The sequence below is a fragment of the Pinus tabuliformis genome, chromosome 9, assembly GCF_031772625.1.
Source record: "Pinus tabuliformis cultivar Carrire ecotype Pingquan chromosome 9, CPIR1, whole genome shotgun sequence".
Classification (NCBI taxonomy): Eukaryota; Viridiplantae; Streptophyta; class Pinopsida; order Pinales; family Pinaceae; genus Pinus; species Pinus tabuliformis.
In genome coordinates this window covers 245727495-245744790 of record NC_142307.1, presented here as the reverse complement: position 1 = coordinate 245744790, position 17296 = coordinate 245727495, and the positions used below count along the sequence as shown (strand labels likewise).

Here is a 17296-nt window from a genome sequence, read left to right as displayed (position 1 = left end):
GAATTTGGATTGGTGCAAAATTCCGTCCTCATTAAGAGGGAGTGTTGAGAATTATAGCTCGCATAGATACTTCTACACAAATTCATTGTGAATGTTCAAAATATTTTTGGAAATTTGATTTCAAAAGGTAATTCAGTTTTTTCTAAAGCATTTTTTTTTAAAGCAATATATTTTATAATTCATTTTAGCGAAAAAATTGAAAGCCATATATTTAACAATTGAATCTAAAAATGTATATCATGCATGACTTGGACTAAGAGTGATCTCAAAAATAAATTCTCAATTAAAAGTATAAAGGCAAGGCAAAGGCTTTCAACACACATAAACAATTGAACAAGTTAAACGACTAAAAAAGAGTAGGCAGCTAGAAAAGTGGCATTTATGAATAATGCACAACTTTGCACAATCATATGTTAGTATGTATAGCCATAAGTACACTCATAAAACATTTGTACATGGTGGTTGTATGACATCTATATAGTTTGTACAATGGAGAATTGATGAATTGATGTTTTTGGATTTTTTCCCAACAAGTGTATTCTTCAAGCAACATGTAGAAGCTCAAGTTCAAGGTGATTTCGATCACTGTGCAATTATGTTTTTTGTGGACAATGAGTGGATGTTTCCTTATAATTTTTTCAAAAAATGAAAAGTTGATTTGGAGAAATCACTACCTGTGTATGCTTGAAATGGTTCTTATGTTTCCACCTAAATCACATGACATGAGGACATGAGACACAGGGGACACGTAAAATACAAGTATTCGACAAGAGACACGGTGGCCCCAAAAACAGGACACGAGGGACACATTATATATATATATATATATATATATATATATAAACACTGAAATATAGTTTCTGAGACATATTAAGTTACTGAAATATAGTATTAGTTTATTAATTTATTACATCAATGATGTTCAATGGTTCATTGTTCACAGTTCAATGTTCATTCTTGAATCTTCGCGTTATTAACTTATTAACAATTGTACAAGGCTACAAGCACATAAGAAACTACTAATTAAAAATTTAAAAGAACTTAGATATTAAAACGATAAAATGTGGATTTTCCATTAAGTCATCATAATCAAAATGTATTACATAGATACAGAGGGAATGCCACTAGAAAATAAAAAAGAGTAGATACAAAATAAGTCGGAATATCATAGTTCAAAACATGATATGTTCCTTGAAGTACGATTAGGCTCAAAACATCAAGGGTGGAACAAACACTGGCCAACGACAGCAGCCTCCCGATGCATTGTAATGGCAAGTCTAATAAAGTCGTGACAACAAAATGGGAATAAACATGGCAGTGTGAACCATCGTTAACTGTAATATTGTTATGACAAAGTAATGTAACTCGACTACCCCGCATAACTCAGTTACACGACAATTGCTCTCTATTTGTTTGGTTTTCTAATATTACAAATTATACAAGAATTTGGAAAATGCTTACCTAGCCCCACACAAACAATGACTAGTGACTCAGTGAGCAAACAAAGAAACTCCAGCGAGATGACAATGACTTCAACGAGTTTCGACAACAAAAAATCATAAAAAAAAAAACGAAAAAATGAACCTTGCGTGGGATTTATGAGTGATTTTTCGTGGGACCCTTGTCATAAGAAGAAAAAAGGTTAGGGCACATTTTCGCCACGTTGAACACACTTGTCTCGATTGGAGGACATGTTCAAAACTGTGTTGGACACATTTTAGGTCGTATTTCGTGTCTGACACATGAAATACAGGACATGTGACCCTAGTGGACATGTCCTGTGACTTAGGTTTTCACTATTTATTTTTTTGCTATTGTTTGATTGATGCTATTGTCTGAAATTTAATTTCGGCGTTAATCAAATCCAACAATCTATTTTTTTTTATTGAGACCATAAGGACATTAATTACCTACGACTTGAATTTTCACTATAGTTGGTTACATTTCCAAATTCATGGTTTCTCCAAACATTAAACACTAGACAACAACCGAGAGGATACATGGGTATGTAAAAAGAACATCATATTTTCACATCCTTTATAACAGAAGGGCTGATTTTCAGTTAATAAGGCATTCAAATTCAAATAGCATAGGATTAGTGGATGCTAAAAAATCTACAAAAAAATATGCTTTTAGCCTTGGTGCAAATGCAATGTCCTAATTTCCACTGGAGTACAAGATAGTGGTGAAAGGGAAATGCGAGGGAAATTGGCTACGAGGAGGGACACTCACTAATATGCAACTTCAACAAGCCAATATAACCACTCTTCATAGTGATTATTAATCTTTTAAAGATGGCAAACAATCATGCATTCCATGAGTGCATTAAAACATTTGGAAGTCAATGTTAAATGAATATTTGACTTGCAATATTGCGTGACAACAAAACATGAACATTCTCCCCAAACCTCTCGGTCCGAAAAAGTTAGTATTCAAAGATAGAGTTGGTGTATTTTCCAAAATGACCATCAAAAGTAAAAGGTTAGAATGGGTTAGAATATAACTTTCTAATGGTCAATATTGATGGTATGCATTGGGTGTGCTTTTTCTCTCAAATGATCGTGTTAGGTTATGTATTAATAACATCATCATAATTTTGACTCGTGGGCATTGCATAAGTTATTGAGCATGCATCTCTTTCCTCCCCTTAAAAGAACATTACATCATCAAATAAGATGAACTTAGTAGAGGAGAGGGGCAGAACGCAACCTAACTTCAGGGGTATATAGGAATACAAGGCACCATTCTAAACTTTAAATTTTTTCAACATATGCATTGGAGAGTTCCTTGAACAGCTCATTTTAGTTCACAATTAAATACACTAATCATTGATTGATATACGAGTCATGAGGTGGATTTGACTTGAAAGGGAATTTAGAATTTAAAAATAACTTTAGGGGTATATAGGAATACAAGGCACCATTCTAAACTTCATTTTTTTTCAACATATGCATTGGAGTGTTCCTTGAGCAGCTCATTTTAGTTCACAATTAAATACACTAATCGTTGATTGATATACGAGTCATGAGGTGGATTTGACTTGAAAGGGAATTTGGAATTTAAAAATATTAAATTTATTTCAAAATTGTAGGAGTTTTGTTATAAATATTTTTAAACATGTATAAATATTATTTTAATATGGATGCCTTTGATAATCACATGCACATAAAGGAACTTTTATGAACTACTTATCATAGCTAGTTTTCCAAAATGTTTTTAAATTAATACAAGACTGGAGCCCACCACCACAACTCCTGTCACAACTATTGCACCCGGCTCAACTTCTGGCTTCACTCCCCTACGTTCTCTCTTCCATTTTTTCGCTTTTCTGCCAAAACATTTCTGCGTAGATTTCTGATAGATTATCAAAGGTTAGGTGCTAACAAACAATCCCATCACATAGTGCACATCATTTTTCAAACCTGATATCATTGCAACTAGTGGCATCCATGCATCTGATAAGACGTACATGCTGTGAGTGTTTGTGACAAAGCTGCATCCAGCTAACCGTTCACCTTCAAGTTATATTAGTTTAGCCTATAAGTGGCATCCATGCATCTCACAAGATGTACATGCTGTGACAAAGCTGCAACTAGCTAATCTTTCATGGATAGGAAAATTTCTTTGGAATTTCTTCCAAGTATTACAATTATTTCTGAATTGTAATTGTAGATATTTCAAATAATCTGAATTCTTCTGTAGATATTTTAAATTCTAAGTGATAATAAAAAACATCGAAAACCCTTGAATGGATTCACACCACAAATTTATGACAAAATGGAATTCCAAAGAGGGACGTTAGTTACGTTTTATCTTTCCCCGATTGGGGATCCTCTCGATGCTTCTCTGCAATCCATCTTCTAATTTCAAATTCTTCCACATAGTAATCATCCAAACATGTTGGAGATGTTTCCTCAATTTTATTGCCTCTTGGCACTATACTTAAGACCAATAATGTCTGCAGAATCACCACAGCTAAATAAGAAAAAATTTCAACGACGAAGTTGATTCCTTAAGTTAGTCAAATGAGAAGCACAAAAACTAACGTTGGAAATACAAGGAAAACGGGAAATGCAGTACCTTCGCAACACTGCCACAAAGGCGAAGTGTAGACTGCCAATCAGACCATGTTGTTAGTCGAGCTTGTCTGACATCACTTTCAGAGGATATAATCACTGCATACCTGTCCAATGAAAATATTTACTAGAAACAATTTGGTTTAACAATATAGATTTATAAATAGAACACACCTAAAGACAACTAAATGGTTCAGTATTCTGACTGTAGGCATTACTCTAAGCTTGTAGAAGAATGTAAATTGCAATTACTAGTACATTAGTTAACATTTGAGGATGCTCCAAAATAAAAACATGAAAAAGCAGGAGCTTGCATGCTTTGATGTTACAAGAAAAGCAGTGATTGAAAATGTAATGAGAAACCATCCATTGATTGTGATTTAGCGAAAGTGCAGATTGGAAGAGCATATGTGCAGAATTGACACAGTTGTGACCACTCACAATGTCATCTCTAGTACGGTTCAGTTCTGGTACACTTAAAATTCTGGTGCAGGAGCATTCTGGTGTAGGACCTGTTACCCACCACTTTGTGAGTGATATCCCCATGAGAAATTTTTCTCCGTGATGAGCCTCAGCTGCAACCAGCAGCCCCTTGATGCCTCCTACTAGCTCGTTGTGCAAATTCTCTACCACCTGAGCCAGCCATGTAGTTCCTCACCCACTTGTATTGACTGTATGTTTGAAGGTGGGCCTCCTGAATCTAAAGGTATGTCTTGTCATTTGATAATTGAGTATTGGGTTTACTTAACATGGATACTTTTTGGGTATGGATTGATGGGGGGATTTGGTTGAAAGACTAAGCTTAGTTTGTACTCGTCTCCTTGGTATCTTTTGGTTGTTACCCTTGGATCTTAGTCCCATGGGATCTCTTTTATTGACCATTAGGTTCTAGGGTGGTACTACTAGGGAAACCCCGACTTTTGGTGTGTGGTCCTGCTCCTCTACTTGCACATATTACTCCATTTCCACTCATTATACCTCATTCATCATTTCTCCCACCCAGATCCACATTCCCATTCTGGGTCCACATAAGGTTAGCCGCCCTATCCCATTGCCCCCACCTTGGGTCAGGCCTAGAATGATGCCCCGGAGGTTGAAGCAACTAACAAAAGAAAAAAAACATAATTTCCCACATTTAACAAGAAATTGTACCACAAAATGCAAAAGAAGGGCAGGACAAAAATAGTTAGCACATGGGCAAAGGCCAATACATGAGGTCTACCCCATCCATGGCCATCACCTTGGTTCCATAGGCCCTAGATGAGCCTCCTTTATCATTCAAGGACCCATGATTATCCCAACCCCTAGACGGCAATGAACTGCCCTATCTCAAAGGGGGTAATCATTGCTATATTATATACATCATGCTCTTGTCTTTTGAGCCTCGAGCAGTTAATTAAAGAAAATTCATAAAAGGCAAAAGGCATATAAAGAAGGGTGGAAAAATCAAGGTCGGGGCACCTCATGTACCACGACTGCTCCCTCCTATACATTACATACCCAGGTGTGGGCTTCCCCTTATCTAGCTACCCCTATGCCCCATTATGTGGCCCAGGATTGCCCCTCTCATTCCCTATTCCATCTCACCTATTTGTCACTTGCCACCCCCATTAGAAGGATGTACCTTGGACATACTATCCCCTCTAAGGGTTGAAACCACCTAATAAGGTACTTGGCTAACCCCCTTTGGAGCTTGGAGACACTAGCACATGCCAAAGCCCACTACGGAAGGGCATGTCATTATGAAGTGCCCACTTTGCTATCCATGATTTGTGAGCTCTCTTACCCAATTATTAATGACTGATTATAATGGAAGCCTAGGGGGCGCATTGGATCTTATGCAGGATTACAGGTGGTTTCCATTTGGGTTTGGCTTCCCTATATGGGATCCTGATCCCCAGAGGTCCACATTGGCACATGTAGGGTGTGCATAGAGAGCCATGGGCCTCCACAGCAGCAGACAGTAATCCACAGATCTTTATGGATGTTCAGAGACTACTAGCAATCCACTTTCGGGACGATGGTGATAGGCTTTGTACACTATGCCCAGCAGGCCCCCACAAGAACCCCACACTCTTGGTAGGTATCCCAGCACTTGTACGATGTCATGGCAGCATTTATTCCACTACTTGGACCACTATAGGGGATCTACAGACATGGAGACCCATGGGGTCATTGATGTGCCCTCAGACCCACTGGGAGCACCAAAGGTCTTTTGCTTGGAGAACAAGGGGCCACCCCCTTGTCCATCATATTCTGAGGAATTTATTCCTCAATATGGCACTTCAGAATGTTATTGAGCCTTTGGAGGGCCCTACGACATGCATACATCATTATTTGGCCCCTTGTGAGGCTTTTTTTTACATTATGAGCTAGTATGGTGGGCTTGTCACCATTAGGGGTTATTATTTGCACATTATTTTATCTCTAGGGGCCCATAGACTAATTCGAACTCATTAGGAGGCTATATATTGATGTTAGATACATTCATTTGTATCATCACTTGACTTGGGATCTCTCTAATCATAGAGAATTTTCGCACTTTTTCCTTTGTGGATATTTTTGGAGATGGATGAATTTTGATTTATGGATTTGGGCTATTTCTCGTCTTGTAGCTTTATTGTGCAAACAAATCATTGGTTGGATATACTCTATAACGTTGTAAGTGACTTTTATTGTTATTATTCTTGTCATTGCATACTGCTAAAATTAGGGCTAGTTGTTGCATTATTGAAATGTCGAATTGAGCATGTTTTAGCTATGTAAATGTATGGCCCAATGTTATATGAATGAAATGTCCTAGAGATTATTTATCTCAAGAAGCTTGCATCATTTGCTTTGAAGTGTAAATGCTTGAAGGTCACTTTTATTTTCTTTCTCTCAACATTGGACGAAGTTGACTTTCCGGGACTCCTTGATCAAGAAACCAAGTTCTTACTCATTAGTGATCACCATCCTTGACTCCATATCCCCAAGTGAATTAGGCACTAATCCCTAAGAAGGGTGATCATTTTAACCTTCCTTTTACCATTTTTCCCCTTTTTCCCCAAGTCTAACCCCATTAGGTCAGCTAGGGCATCAATTTCCCGAGAATTGACCCAAGGAAAAATTTCGATCTCCTCTAGGCTATTGCGTTGGTGGGTCCCCTCTCTCTCCTCCAGATTTCATGCAATTTTGATGATGGAATCTCCGGAAATCCCAAGCCCTAGCTCTAGGACCGAATTTTGGCTAGGCATCCCCAAGGCTAGACCTCAATAGGATCAATTCAACCTTTTGAAGTAAATATTCTTGCTTGCTCCTTTCCCCTCACCTTGTCCAGGATAGGAACATCATTGGCTACTACATTCCATCCCCGAACCTGAGCTGGGTCCACTTGGCCCTGTGTGGTCCCACTTCTCAATAAAACTATTTGTCAAAGACCATTTGGGAATCCAAGTTTCCAAGGATTATAGGGATTGAGTAAATCCTTTATAAGCCTACCCTTTCTCCCTCAAACCTCCAATCCCCACCCCTTACTCTTGGTGAACCAAGTCCCTCGTTTAAAGAGCAAGTAAATTCCATTCATCACTCCATCCTTGGGAAAGGGTTTTCAGGGTCACTCCTCACCTCTCCATTGACATCTATTTTACAAAGTGATCCCTACACTACTGGGACTCCTCCCATTGGTGAAAGTCCATACAGCGCAGGGAGACTTAGCTGTGGTGACAGTGGGCTAAGCCTCCACCATTTCCTTTGACCTAGCAGTTGCCCTCTTAGGAACCCCTTTTAGGTCTGCTTCTGGTTTGAGTGGTAACAGGACCAATTTAGCATAGGAGCTGATTTGGCCTGGAGGTGGCATAGTATGGACTTCTGATGTGGATATGGATGTTGGGTGAAGTTTGACTTGGTCAAAAATGACCATTGGCTTGTTCAGGTTTGATTACTGGTTAGTTGGGCATCTGCCATATTTCATGGAGGGTGCATGGAAGACTAGGCCAACTTTGATCATTTGCAAATCTATAAATATGTAAACACCACATGCTTTTGAAGTTGGATTTGAGAGTCCGATAGTGTGATACCTAAGAGTGAGATAGTCAAGCAAAGTGCTGTAAACATCTTGAGCAATAGGCTGTAAACTTTCTCGAAAACCATTGGAGCTGTAATCCTCTTGTGTGGGCCAAAGAGCAGTACAACAGACTTGAGAGTCATTTCTGTAGAAAACCTATATTATATGCACATTGCTTTACTTTTGTAATTTTCCAGATAGCTGAAAGTTTTCATGCGATTCTTGGTGCAGCAATTTCTTTCAGGGTGAATGGTTCATTGTTTATGTTTCATAACTGTTAACTTACAACATGTCAAACTGTTTATTATTTAGCATAGGAGTTTTAAGCTGTTCTTAGCACAGTTCTGATCAGTTGATTTGGTGTCATCCTTAAGTGACTTGCACAGTACTGAAGAGGACTCTGTTGTGCAGAACTTCCCGAAGATCAGCACTGTGGTGCTCTGGAGCTTGTGAACCTTTTTCAGTGGATCTCACTCCTGGAGTGTCCCTCATCCACAAGACATCGTTCTCTGTAAAGGATGGCACGCATCCTTGTACGTTCAAGTATAACAAATTCAGTCTTAAAATTGCATTACATTCTTATAGGAGTAAGTCTTCTGCATTTATGAAACTCCTCATGTAATTTTTAATTTATTGAATTTTGCTGCCTAAAAGCAATTGTATGAAAGAAGGGGAAGTACTAATTTTGGGACACACACCTCCCAGTATATAAAGAACGGGTGCAAATCACCCATATATTAAGAAAGAAAATACTTACATATTTTCAACAAGTCCTCACAATCAGGATTTGGTGAAGGTAACACAAAGTTGATGCTGTTTGTTGAAGCCATACCTGCACAATACAGGGGTCTTGGTCACCAGAAAAAAGGATTATTTTCCTGCACAAACCAGATTTGAATGCCATTTGCTGCATTGAAAAGCCTTTTTGAGAACTATGAAGGTTTCACCCTGATTATTGACTGAGATCTGGCATATTTCAGAACCTTCAATGGTCCTTATAAGGCTAGAAGAGTTTAATCTTAAAAGTGAGAGAGAGTGGGAAGAATGGAACAGATCGGTCATGCTACTGATTGTCTGCATCAGTAGCATAGCAATACCATGATTAAGAAAGATTTTACAGTGGCAGGAATCTCTGGTGCTGATTAAAGGCTGAATTCCCATACCATTGAGTGAATTTCGAATTTTCAACCAACAGAATATGCCAATTTTCTACGGCATCCACCTACTTTCCAGGAATAGCCATCCAGTAATATCAAATGAGTTATCTTCATGTATGCATTATTTTCCAAAATGTTTATTGAGTTATCCTCAAGAATGCACCCTTTTCCACATGTTTTTCTAAATATGTTTCAATCTTTCTATTATATAACTTCTAGTAGAATACAAGGTATATTACTATTACAATATTAATAACAATTTTATTATTCTTAATGAGTCATTTGTAGTTTGATTAAGTGGACATTAAATAACCATTATACTGTAGCCTAGAAAACTGGGCATGTCCATTTTAGGGAAAATGTCCAGTACATCAGTGTTTGACATGCAGGACACACATTTAAAAAAATGTCCCTTGCATGTCCAACAAGTGGATCACATGTCCTAACATATTTATAATATGTGATGCACTTGTTGCAAATGCACAAGGCACACATTTCATGCTGGACAGTGAAACATGGAACGTGTGCCCTAATATGGACATGTCGAACATGTGCCCTAATATGGACATGTCCAGTTTTCTAGGCTATGAGATAACAGTATTTAATATTAATATATATCATAGAAAAATTAATCCTAATCAGTAATTAATCAGTGAGGGTCCTGTAAATATTAAATTGGCAATAATCGGGAAAATTTTGCCAATCTGAGCATGCCTCCAGAGTCCAGTGTTAAACAAAATAATTGGGATTCTTTGGAAATAATCAATTTGTTGATTGCATCAGGATTAATTTGTATTAATTCAATTCATTGGAAATGATTCCATCTATGATGTGTGTGTGTCCCCATGTCCCAGTGTTAGGCATGCCTATGTTGCAGCCACGTTTTAATATTGTGTATTTCACATTAAATATAAAAGAATCACAGTTATAACTAAAATCTCAGTGACAGATACTAAAAATTTTATGTTTCTGAACATTAGATGAATAGAAGAAAGAAACCTACACATAAATATAAATATCGTATGCTTTAAAAAAAGAAAAATGGAGGCGTCTTTCTGGTCTTTGGTATATTTATTATTTACAAGCAATCATATCTGGGGAAGTATAACAAAATACAATAAGGTATCTTATTGATAAGCATAAAAGGCCTTACTCTGAGTGAACAAGAGCAGGATGGTGACGATAAGCCACAAAATCAGCACCGTATTGCAGACCTGATCGCACCACCCAATTCTTTGCTCGAAGATGAGAATATGCCTTGTAATGTTGCAAAAACATCATTTGTCTTTCTTTCATGTGCCTCCATATTTCCTCAGGGTTCAAATTCTGACGCCCCTGTCAGAATGCCATGCACCAAATCAAACATATTTTACCAGAAATTTCTGTTGCAGCAACTCAAAACAGAGCTGGAATTCACATAGCCAAAAAAATAAATTGTTCAATATACTTACCATAAACAATTATCTACGTAAATGTCCTTGCAAGAGGATAATCATGAAAACTATGCATCTTCTCTTACAATAGCAGATATCATTTTAGAAAATATACCAACTGCAATTACCAGCACACTTTAATCTGGGGATGGATTAAAAACACAGTCATCAACTAACCAGGTAATGTTTGAATCAACCTCACCTGATGGACATCATTCAAAGTAAACAAACTGAATTTTGACTGCTATAGTAGGATACATATTTTGACTCCTTTAATCCCAAAGAGTCTCTGAGCAAGACTGCACTAGAGACACACTACAACAGAGAAATATAGGAGGTTTGTGCAGGTCGGGTAGAATTTGTACTGCCCTTATTTTTGAGTTCTTCCTCTCTCTAGGATTGCAATACTCTTGGCTGGCTCTCGTCAAGTGTTTCACTACCCTAGTGCTAGTTTATTTTTCTCTTTATTGAAGAATTAGGGCTTGTGTTTGTTTCAATTTGACTCTCACGCTCTCTTGTGCATCTCAACACTTCAAGCATATCTGAAAATACTACAGTTCACTCAGTTTTGTTGCATCATGATCATCGCTCCACTCCAATTTAGTTCCATCTAATGACACGCCAACCAAACCTGTCTATAGATCCAAAGTACACTCCTCCTCGTCAACTTCTGAAGCAAAATCTAAATACATTAGGTCTATCAATTTTGGTGCATCTAAGCCCCCCAGATTGGGTGAGAGGGGTGGGCATTCATGAGGCTGACAGGTGGCTGACTTTGGAAGCAACTTCGGCTTGGTGCAAAGATGGAGAGTAGAGGACGGGGAATGATAGGGGCCATAATGGCCCGTCCTCCAGGTGCAAAACCAGAGTCTAACCCACTGCATTGAGCTCATTTGGGTACATGGCACATCATGATTTTAGCTGGCAAGCTAATGAAGGCACAAATTAGTGTCTTGGTAAGCGTTTTGTGGGTGTATGGCTCCGGCCTCAGCATTTACAGTGATCCTGACCTTAGATGCAGGGAAGACATTGATATTTGGTTTCAGATTGTTCTTCTAAGAAATTCATTGGTGGATACCAATGCTCCACTGTATCAGGCTTTCAGTAATTCAAAAGCATCTCTCTGAACTGTAAATAGAGCAGTAACCCTCCTGAAACTATTCAACCATCCAGAACAGGTTAAGATGGCAGGTAAAAGGCATACTGGACAATGGAGACAGCAGTAACAGCAGGCACGCACGCCATCCAAAGAATTGCAGATTTCAGACAGAGGCAAAGGCAGCAGCAGTAGCCTACCACAGCAGATTTTCAGAGGATACCAAATGTGCAGTGGAGGTAATCAAGAATAGAATGAGAGAACAAAGAGGTGTGACTCCCACTAAGCAGAACAAAGAGGTGTGACTCCCACTAAGCAGATTGATCAGGAAATTTTAGAATGGATCCCAGATGCCACTTATTCAAGGAACAAACAAACCAAACTTTTCAAAATGGTTGAAATACAGTGGCAAGTGAAGACCTTCATAGCCATGATAGTGGATATAGGAGGAATTCAATAAACGAAACTAGCTAGAAGGGAAACTGGAACACATTGATCAGAAATATGACAATCTCATCTATGAAATTTGGGGGTCTGACACAAGTGAGGACAGGGGAGAGGAAGACAACCCTAGAAAGATGGAGAAAGAGGAGCTGAGCAATGTGGATGCAATGCAGTCGGTTGCCTGAAAATTTAGCAGGACTTGGAGAGGGAAACCCGACAAGGTATAAACTAGACAATGGGACAACAATGGTGCAGAGACCCAATGTCACCTCAGCCAAAACCCCCTGCTCTTTACGGATTTTAACCATTGGGAAGAGTTCCAGTAGAGAGGCAGAGACCAATTCTAAGATAGGCTATAGATAAGGTATAAGATGATCCCACTAGGGCTCATCCAAGAGAGAGACAATATAAGTTCAAAGGCTTCTTTAAGGAAGCAATTCGCTCTCAATGAAAAGACCTAGAAAAGGGAGGTGCAAGACCTAGGGTTTGATGTAATTGACAATAATAGGAGTTCCAAAGGAAGACCAAAGAGAAAATGTTTCTTATAGTGAAATTGGCAAAGCCAAGGCTCACGAAACCTTCAAATAAGTCCTTAAGTTGAAGGAAGACTAGGGTTTCCCCCTCTTGGAGCAATTACCTAGGGAAAAAAAATTATGGATGAAATTTGAGTGGATCCCCACCAAGCAGAAAAAATTTTGTGGCAAGCCAAGTCAACTTGATGTTTAGACTCTCAAATCATCAAAAGCCCTTCTCCCTAGAATTTCACTCCAAGCCCTACTTGCTCCTCTAGCCTTGAAAGGACCAAAATTTAAGCGAGGAAAGGATGGATGGAAAATGTGATTGATCACCAATGGCTTGGAGTAGTGCCTTGTCCCTTGGGTATACAGAGTCAAGGATGTCAAAAATAGGCCAATCTTATTCCTAAGGAGGATGAAATTTGATGTCATAGCACAAATTTCATGCATTTACCCACTTCAAGGAATAATGGAGTTTTATGGGAAGAGATTCCAAGAGTTTCACCATTAGTTGAGAAATCTAGGGTATCAAGTATTAGGTGATTTCTCTTCTATTGATAACTGCTTGTGAATGCTTTTTACTTTCTTAGATTAGGATCTTCTATTTCTTAGATTATTAGTGTTCTTCATCAAACAGCTACCAATGCATAAACCATAAAGAGACAAGAGGCACTAAATATAGGCTATCAGCAAGGGCCAAAACCTCTCCCACTTGAGAGGAAAACCCAAACAAATTCTTCTTCTTATAGAGGCTTCAATTGATGAATACCAAGACCAAGACTCTTGACCTAGTTGCCACTCCAAGACCAAGACACAAGGCTTCCTTGATGAGATCCTTAGTCAACAATCCTTCTACTCCTTCCTCCTCGGCCTCCTTGAATTAGGTCTATAATCCTAATTTAGAAACGCTAGCTCATGCATAAGACCTTTTTCTTATGCCTTGATTTCCCTCTCTTTGGATAGGGTCTCCTTCTAGCTTTACTCGGCTTCCTTCTTGACTTGACCCTCTTCCAACTCGGTTACTCAAGAGGACTGCAATTCCTCTCATCTTCTTCTACTGCAATTGATCTCTTACTTCAGGTTAATACTTATGAGATTGATCCATAACCCATGTCAGAGCAGATACAAAATGGAGAAAGGAAGGTCAAAGAAGTCTTGGATACTTCGAATTTTTCATATGAGCATTTTCAAGATCGAGCAGAAAGGTCTACTTTGATTGCATCAACATCAACATCACAATCTATTAAGAAAAATTGAAAAAAGCAAAAATGATTTGGTAAATATGATGGCCATATACAACATTGTGTTAGGATGGATCAAAGTCCTAAGATATTCAGAACAGGGCACATCAAAAAAGCGACCCATGGATCTGCCCGAAAGTAAGCAGGTTCTCAACATTAACTTCAAAGAGAATATCTGATGCCATGGGGCATCTCTTGTATTGTATTTCTAACTCTATTCCTTTTGGTTCATTAGTTGCATTTCATGAATAAATTGCCATTTATGCTCTTAGAATAAATTTCCATTTCTTCATTTCTATACTTGATTTCATATGATGATATTTTGAATGGAAGTTGCAGATATATGTCTTTTGTTGATCGATGCGGATTCCAGGTTCTTGGATACTATCACTTCCTATCTAGCATGCATCCCCATGTGGAGTGAAATGTTGACCACTAGAGTGGCACCTGTAGACTTTATTAAGACCCCATTCCCATGGATGTACCAAAGGCTTCAATGTACCATCAAAGTTCTTATTATCATCAGAGTTTTTAAACTCTAGCTTCTTCTTCCCATTTTCTTCTTCAGTCCTCAGATTCCACAGCCCTACGGGGATATTGTATAAATGTCACTAGCATGATGAACAAAGCCATGTAACAGACCTAAGGTGTTGGGACTCATTCAATAAGCGAGTACACCCTGGAGTGTTTTTTTACTTGGTTAATTATTCCTACTTTTTAGCGACGAATAATTTTCTAGGTTTTTTCACTCACTGCATTACCCCAAAGTTTGGGTGACGGCTTGAAGGTTGAGCCCCTAACGCATCTTAGTGTCTAGAGTCAATGTACATTACCATGCTAGGTCATCTATCAAATTACGCGGAATTTGACTAGGTCTAGATAGGATTTTTTAATAATTAAAAATTCCCGCAAAACAAGATTTTTTAATTAATTTCTATGTGATGATATAAATAACTGGCCTTCGAAAATGTTTAGGTTGTGTGACTACTTGAAATTCATCCTCAGAGGCCCAACAATATCCTAGGACCCACTTTGAGGGTCAAAAAGCGACTTATAGTTCCTCAAAAGCTGATTTTTCTAATGTCAATGGCAAAAATGAAGAAAAAATTCAAAAAACAAAATGAATAATTGGAAAAATTTAGAATTTTTTCCAAAGTCAAAATAAGTTAAATTTTGGCATGGAAATTACGTGGAGAAACAAAGGATGATGTGGCAACCATATGGGGCCTAGCACATGAAGCACAAGTCAAAGTCAAAGTTCCAAGTGAGCACGCCAAAGGTAGTCAAATTGTTTCACGTTGAGTTCATAAGACATATGTATGACCAAAGTTCTATTTTTTATTTAATCAAATATTATGGTGAAATTAAAGTGTAAGGTAAGGTGAGTGGGGAATGAACTCCACCTCACCTCCCTATAGTGTACGTGCATCCTGTCACTGCTCAAACTAGTAGGGGACCTATGGGGGATCCCTAAAGGGCAAATGCTAGGCCAAGGGCAACAAATGGAGACTTAGCCCACTGTCACCTCAGCTGAGGCTCCCTTCTATTTACAGACTTTCACCGATGGGAGGAGACCCAGTATGTATGGAGTCACCAATGAAAAATAAGTCAGTGGATGTGAGTGACTCAAATATCCCAGAAGAGTTTGAAGGATGGAGCTTGCTTGCTTTGTAAGCAAGGTACCATGTATTCTAGGAAAAGCAAGAAAGGATTTGAGGATTAGGTTTATGAGATAAGACTTGTGAAGGAGTTCCCCAATCCCTAAAATCCTTGTTGGAATTGGTATCCCGGATGGTTCTTGAAGAATGATCTTTCAAAGGAGCGGGACCACATGGGGCCAAGTGGACCTATTCTAGGGTATGAGGGAAGAATGTAGCAACCAATGATATCCTTACCTTACACAAGGAGGGGAAATGATAAAAGAAAGAATTTGCTTTGAAGGTATTGTTTTGACCTTATGAGGTACTAGCCTTTAGGATGGCAGGGCAAGTTTTGATACTGGAGCTAGGGCTTGGATTTTCTCCCAACTCCACCATTGGAATGGCTTCAAAATTGGAGGAGACCTTGAGCAAAGGCAAACGCAGGAGACCCTAGGCGATTGAAATTTTTTTTTATGGCTAGCTTGTCGGGAAATTGATCCCCTACCTACCCCAACTTGGCTAGACCTAGAAGGAGGTGAAGGAATATGAATTTTAGTGACAACCCTTGGTAGATCAATGCCTTAATCTTTGGGAAAACGGAGTCTATGATGAATATGAGTACGATTTCTTGGTTCCCAGACAAGGAGGTCTCAAGACCACTTCGCTAGCCTTCTAGGTCAATGAGAAGCAATCTTGTAGCTTTTATACTTCGATGTGCAAAGGGAATGGCTTCTCAAAATCAAATTTTTTGATAGAATTACCCCTAGGAGATTTTGTTCATATTACATGGCCCATACATTGAGAGATGCTATAATAGAGACAAAATTCCACAATTTTAAGCAATAAATGCATGCAGCAATTAGCCCTAGAACAACGAAAATCCCAGTCCAATGTATATGACAAAGTAAACAAGAATAACATTAAAAAAAGTACTTACATGTAACAAAATAAATCCAACCATTCACAATTAACAAGAGAGAAGCTCCAAGAGAAGATAGACCAATATCCACACATCAAAATTCATCCATAAAGCTCCAATTCGTCCTCTAGAAAAAGTGTGAAATTCTCAAGAGAGAGAAAAGATCCAATCCAAAGTGCTGATGAGCAAATGAGTTCATCTCACTTTTATTTATACACAACTCAGGAGTTTGAATTAGCTTCCTTGGCTTGCATAAGCCCCAAAAATAAAATATTGTTTTAATAATTCAACTTTTGGTGACAAGCCCACCAAACTAGCTCATAAATGAAAAAGTAAGTCTCCCAAGAGGTCAAATAATAATCTATGCATGTCGTAAGGCCCTCTAAGAGGCCTAATGAAGTCCATGGGTGCCACAATGAAGAATAGTACCCTCAAAATCAGTGGACAAGAGGGTGGCCCCTTGCAATAACTTGTGGTGCTCCAAATGACATGTGGGGGCACACAAATGTCCTCATGGGTCTCCAAACAAATCGAAGATGTCTGTAGATCGCCTGCAAGAGCTAGGATGATGGTGCAGGCGATGCCACATCATCATGCAAGTCTTGGGTCAACTACCAAATGTATGATGTAGATCTGGGGCCAACTGGGCATGATGGATTAGGTGCATCCTCCTCGCCCAATAAGTGAACCACGAGCAATCTCTGAATGGCTATGGGTATCCATGGAGTGC

General features: G+C 38.6%; 1 pseudogene across 1 annotated transcript in view; it reads right to left on the bottom strand.

The window, feature by feature from the left end:
* Window positions 1-3282: 3282 nt before the first annotated feature.
* Window positions 3283-17296, bottom strand: part of LOC149148105 (tRNA-splicing endonuclease subunit Sen2-1-like) — a 188828-nt pseudogene continuing 174814 nt past the window's right edge. The window contains exons 3-5 of the transcript XR_016263089.1: window positions 10432-10613; window positions 4081-4183; window positions 3283-3958 (exon numbers count right to left, since the gene is read on the bottom strand). The product of XR_016263089.1 is annotated as a tRNA-splicing endonuclease subunit Sen2-1-like (transcript). The remainder of the gene's footprint in view (window positions 3959-4080; window positions 4184-10431; window positions 10614-17296) is intronic.